Source organism: Chaetura pelagica, unplaced genomic scaffold (assembly GCF_000747805.2).
Source record: "Chaetura pelagica isolate M959 unplaced genomic scaffold, ChaPel_1.0 scaffold101, whole genome shotgun sequence".
Lineage (NCBI taxonomy): Eukaryota > Metazoa > Chordata > Aves > Apodiformes > Apodidae > Chaetura > Chaetura pelagica.
In genome coordinates this window covers 3,759,390-3,765,729 of record NW_009952564.1, presented here as the reverse complement: position 1 = coordinate 3,765,729, position 6,340 = coordinate 3,759,390, and positions in this window count along the sequence as shown.

The window sequence follows — 6,340 nt, the reverse complement described above, 5'->3', positions numbered from 1 at the left end:
AAGAGTGAAGGGTCTTGTATTTCTCTCCAGGAAAGTCCAGAAAAAAAGAGAATATTTTGGCTGTGGCCTTAGAAGGGCCATTGTGCTGGCAAGGCCTCTGCCAAAGTTGTGCAGCAGGGCAGCCCCTGTGAGTAATCAGTATTGCTCTCGTGTCAGGTTCTGGAATCTTTGCTTCCTAACAGAGCCTTTTCTGCAGCACCCCTTAAAAGCAAACCAGATTTCTGCTACTTTCACATCATTCTATACACAGAAATGTGATTTATTGGAGATCAGTTGAGTTAGAGTTTCTACTGGCTGCAGCAAAATCAAATGCAAGCTTATCACATCTATGTGTGGGTGTCTGACCTGAAAGCAATGAAAAAAACCAGAAAAAACACCCAAACCTAGCTGCATCATCCAGCTGGCATTCAAAAATCAAACCAGCATGTAGGGAACACTGCTCGTGGGGCATGAGCACAAAAACAAGCCAGCATTAGGTGCTGCAGTCCCTGTAACAAACATAATGCTGGTGGACACAGTTGAAGAACTGTAATTGCTTGTTTTCCTCAAACTTTGGCCTGTACCACCCAAAAAAGTAAAAGCTTTGCTGAGTGTAGGGTATATTCTGGGCCTGAAAAGCCTGTCCTGTAGACTAGCCTTCATCCAAAAGAAAAAAAAATAAAAATCCTCTAACGCCACTTCACTTCATGAAGCCCAAATGCCTTCAAGGAACCATTCAGTATTTGTGGCATTTAGCAGAGAAGTTTTAAACAAACACTTAAATTGATTAGGCACTTTTAAAGAAAATGCCTTGCTAATCACCACCCCCTGACAAAGTCTTCTTAAGCACAACTCATTTCTTTAAAACCTTATGGAAAACTATTTGAAAGTTTTGAGCACCCACTCAAGGACAGCTGCCCAGGAGCAGTGGGAACACACCTTCCAGGGTCCTGCACAAGACCTCCACATCCACCAGGCAGGACCTTCCACATCCTCTCCTCAGGGCCAAATGTGCAGACTTTGAACAACTAGGATTAAGGCACAAGAGCTTACTTGGCATAAGATGAGTTGGTATTCTCTGGAGTTGTTCTTAAGTTTTAATCAGGTTGGTTTTCTTTTCTTGATTTCTGCTTAACATTTTGCTGTGTTCCTGTCTGAGCTGGAAACCCCTTAAACTTGTCTCATCACCATCATATTTCAGAAAGTAACACTTTCTTCTCTCATGATGTAAAGCCTTTAGGTTTTAGTCTGGGAACCACATTTCTAGTAGATACCTTGGCAACAGACAGTGCCTTGCTCTGATCCTTATAAGGCTTTAATCAGAATGATTTTTGAAAACATGGATTAAGCTCCATCTATGCTATAAAGAAACCATTTTTCATTAAGCCATTTTCAACCAAACTTTATTCACTCAGGACAATAAATCATGCAAACAGAATGTAAATCACTTAGAGGCTCTATAAATTTTTTTTGGACTAAACTTTCAAAAAAAAAAAAAAAAGGAAAAGATTAAAGCATTAATTAAAAAATGAGCTAAAATATAATAAAAATAAAATTACTTCCTGCATCTCCATTGCCTCATGCAGCCTCATTTAACTGGGCTGATATCTATGTAAGGCAGCAGGTTTTCAGAACTGAGGTAAAAAGTGCTAGAAGTAGTCAGGATTTTTTTGGACTAAACTTTCATTCTCCCTCTACCCGCAATCAAAAATAAAAACAGTCACCTGTCAAAATGTAAATTGATTGATAGCAAAGGTTTGTTTTCAACAAGACTCTCAGCTTTATAAAAATTTTAAAGAACCTTTGAATGATCAGGTCCTACTGTTTTGACATTTTTTAAAGTGAAAAGCTTTATTTTCTAATTGAAAGAAAAAATGAAAACCCCATGTTCTTTTTGTACTAAAAAGAGGCAACTGCTTAGAAAGGTCATAATAAAAATATACTCTTTGAACATTATTAAAGTAAAATATTTAGTTTGGCCCTATCATGATTTTATTTTGGATATTCCATCCAAGTTTGAAAAGGACCTTTCATCCCTGGTGGGAGACAGGAAAAATATTGGAATTCTTGAAAACCCTGTCAGAGCAAGGAAATTCATTCCTATCCAGGTTCAGTAGCTCTTCCCCCTGCTTCAGTTCAACTGGAAGGGCACTCAAGGCCATCTGTTTCTTGATTCGCTCTAAGATGGCTGAAAAGTAGATATTAAGTTACTTGTAGGTTTTAATTCTCAAGAGCCCAGAGACATACAACTAAAATCCCAATCTTCAGCTTAGGTCAACCAGAGCAGCTGGTCAGCTTAGCTGGGTTAAAGGCAAAGCTTCATCTTCAATTCCTCATATACTGACACAAGCATTTGCTAAGGTAAAAAATCAGACCCTATGTCTAAAAGCAAATGTGAACTATATTAGATACAGTGCTACCTGTGTTGGCCACTGCTCTGCTAAGCTGGTGTGTTTTGTTGGATTTTTTTCCCCATTAACATACCTTCTGAGTCCATTGGAAAGAGAAACTAACAAGTCAGCCATTGATTTACCATGAGACCCATTAGCAGTAGGCATTTAAATCTGCAGACCATTTACTTTAGCTGTATTGTGGTCCTGCTGGTATCAATCACCATAACATCACAGACATCAGCAGGGCTACACCAATTTATGTGATCTGAGGGTTTGCCTTCTTACCTTTACTGAGGTATTTGCAGTAATTCAGCCTTGATTCTGAGAGTGGTTATTTGCAGCTGGACCCCTTGAAGAGCCCTAGTGAAATAAAATTAGGTGAAGCAATTTCTAAGGCAATTTAAGACCATTAAACATGACCGAAATGTGATTAACATTGTTTGTGTGATTTACTGCCCTGGCTGAGCACTGTTTGGTTGAAAACAACTTAGTCAAAAATGCTTTTACATGCACCAGGGAGAAGACTTAATCTGTGCTCTCAGAAACATTGCTTTTAGCCAAATATGGAGGGTCAGATTCAGACACTCTAATCACAAAAGCAGTGACTTGAGGTATTTTTCTAAGGAAGAAACACAGGCCTCGTTTCACACTTAGTCCTTAAATCAGCAGATCTCCACCATTAAACTGCAATGCAGTGTCAGAACATTCATAAGAAAGTCCTCTGTTTTCTGCAATGAAGTTTCATTCTTGCAGGAGACAGTTTGCAATGCAGAAATGAACCCATGGCTGCTGATTTGTGGAATCACTGCAGTGTATCATAAATTTTCCCCACCTCTGGGAAGACCCAGTGGTCTCCCTTCCTCAGCCTGTCCAAGATGAGCAGACTTGCTTTGGAGCATACCTATGTGCACAGCTTCCTGTCAAAGACAAAGAAAATGCCTCAAGTATCAGAAAAAATTTGCTATGTTCTCTAATCCAAATGCTGTTTTTTTCTGACAGTGTCCCTCTCTGTTTCTTAAATAGGTAGGAGAGGGGTGTGCAGGAGAACGTTCAGAAAGCTGTTGCTAATTGCTTAGGTTGTGCACCAAATTACGAATCATATCCTTCAACAATTCTCTGGCCTGGATTTGCTTGCTCCCCTGCCAGATGCAACTTAGTGGCACCTGCTCACCTTCTGATTCGGAAAGGAGTTGGCAACACCTGTTCTGATTTAATTCGATGACGGTAAATCGCTGCACGTTCCCTAGCAGCAAGGATTCATTATCAGTAACTACACTATCTGCAGCATACTAAACATTTGCTCCAAACACGCTTACAGGAAGATAAGCAAAATAATAGGAAACATCTCAGTAAGCAGTTGCCAATCTAAATTTTTCCCTCTCCAGGAGCACCTAGCTGTGCGGGCAGGTGAGAGGAAAAGTGAGTTTACCATCCGGTTTTTGAAACCTGTAGATGAATGCAGATAATAAAGGGCTTGTAGCTCTACTCAAGAGGACAATGGCCAGAGGTTAAGGATTTATTTTGGACTCCAAGACAAAAAAATATGCTTAATGGCTGTAGTTTTAAGAGAGAGAGCTGGTGTACTTTATGAAGGTGGGTTATCATGTTTCTCCCAAGAATGCCTGCCAGAGCTGCATAAGTGGGAACAGGAGGTGGCTCCTTTGGATTGCAGGCACTGTAGGGCATACAGCTGTGCAGGTCACTGCTCTTGCATCCGTGGGTTGCAGGACCATGGTGATCTTCTGGCTGTTACCGGGCTTCTCACGGGGATTTTAGGAATTAAAAAAATGTCAGGAGGAAAAGAAAAAGCCCTTCTGGCAGTTTAGGAAAATAGACCTAAAAGGTCCTCTTGACAGGATATACAGATTACATGTGAGGAGCCCAGGCACAGCTTTAGAAAAGATTTCATTTTCAAGTCTCTCTACATCTACAACAATGCTCAGCTAATGCATCAGTAAACAGTGAAGCTTGCCTTCTCCTAAATGTGCCCATTTCCCAATCAGTAACAACTTGGTGTACTGCTCTTTTTCCCTCTTCCTCACATCTCCTGATCCCAGGAATGCACAAGTCCCTCTCAAAGCCAAGTATACCACAGTTCCCACTCCTACCTTGTTTCCCTGCAAATCCTGCTTCATACTCTGTCTCAAACCCTGTCTCAAAGTGACACAACAGACCTAAAAAGTACAGCATGAAGGTGTTTGCTCAGAGCTCTGGGGAGGTCAGTGCAGCATCCAAAGGCATGCTGCACCCATGGCCCTTAACAAACCCCCTAGATTTTAATTTCTCTCCTGTTTCTACAGCAGTCCCAGATCTTTTCTAACTGCATGAGGACACAGCAGGAGACAGTGCAGTCCTGCTTGCTGTTCACCACTTCACTTTTTGAGTCAGATACCACTTTTTTTTTTTTTTTAAACAGCTCAATTTTGCAAAGCTCAACAGAGAAATTGCAACCAAACGTAGTTCACATGAGGGGACAATTACCTCAGAGGCATTCAGAGAGAGCAAAAGCTTCTATCAGCTTTCGCAGGGGCACAGCAGCTGACATATGGCACAGTGCAACAAGCAACCAAACCCAGAGTTATTTGGAAGTGACCTACACATCTGCTGGAGCAAGAACCAGGGCCTTAGGGCATAGTTTAAACTGCACTATTCTAACTGAGAAAAAGCACTGTCCTTATTCTTTCTGATGGTGAATCCATCTGTGGCACAGGTAACATTGGGAATGGGGCCATACCTATTATAATGCTGCATGTTATAAAACAGAACTCTAAAATTACATTGTTGGATTCTTGACCTAATGCTGTATTAAATTTACTTTGTTTTCAAGAGAAAAGGGTGAGGTTTTTTTTAATTAATATTTTTCCCTAACTAATAGACTGAAAATTCTCTCTGGAGTCCCTCAAAAGTCAAACCCAAAAGCTTCAGTTCCACATTTCCAGCCTCCCCTCCAAGCAATGCCAGACTGGTACAGTGGGTTTTGGAACTGCGGAGTAGAAAGATGAATTTTAGTTGTAAAGGAATGAGGATTAGGATTCAGCAGTGTCCTGAAGATGCAGTGTTAAAGAGAGAGGAAAATCAAGGTAATGCGTCTAGGAAGCATGGAAAGAGAAACATGAATAAGGAATATGCTTTTTGCCACAATAAATTTCAGTGACTGGCAATAGTATCTGGAAAGACAGACTCTACGGAGGCAGGCAGAGATGGGAAAACAATTTGAAATGCATTGCCAGAGAGATCTAAGATGCACTGACACAGAGATGACCCAAAGTGAATGCAAGAGAAGCTCTGTTGCAATACCAATGGAAAGTAAGAAGTAAAGATTGCCACAGGAAAAGAGAAGGAGTGGAGAGGCAGATAGGCTTATGGTGGGAAAAGGGATCTGCCAGTATTGAAAACAGTGAAGAAGTTCAAAAATATAATAACCTAAACAGGCTGACCTCAGGCATGTTTTTATAAAGTGAGCTGCTTGGTGCTTTACTCTTATCATCAGAAGACATAACTCAGCCACAAGCTTTCCTTCACAAAAGGGCTGAAACTGTAACCTGTGTTTTCCAATTATCACTTACAATTGAGCTACAAGCAATGCTTCCCTCCCATGCTGAAAGAAGCTGCAAGCAGTAGTCATGGTGTTACTCCATTTTCCTCTGAAACTGTAGTTCTCTTCTCAAAAAATTTAGAGTGCTGACTGGCTTGTGGTGTTTTGTTGGTTTGTTGGTTTTTTTCCCCTTCTGTCTTTATTTGGAAAAAAAGTCTGCTGACTTTGGCATCATGACTTGAAGAGGTTCCTCTTTTCTCTGAAGTCTTGCACTATTTCCCTGAGACACAAAACTATTTCACACTGGTAACTGCATACTAATGTAAAGCAGGATGAGACAGTGGCCAAGAGCTCCCTTTGATAGGGTAGCAATGGCACAAGCGCCCAAAGTTGTCAAGAACTTCACAGGGTGAGTCCTAGAGTGAGGCAAAGG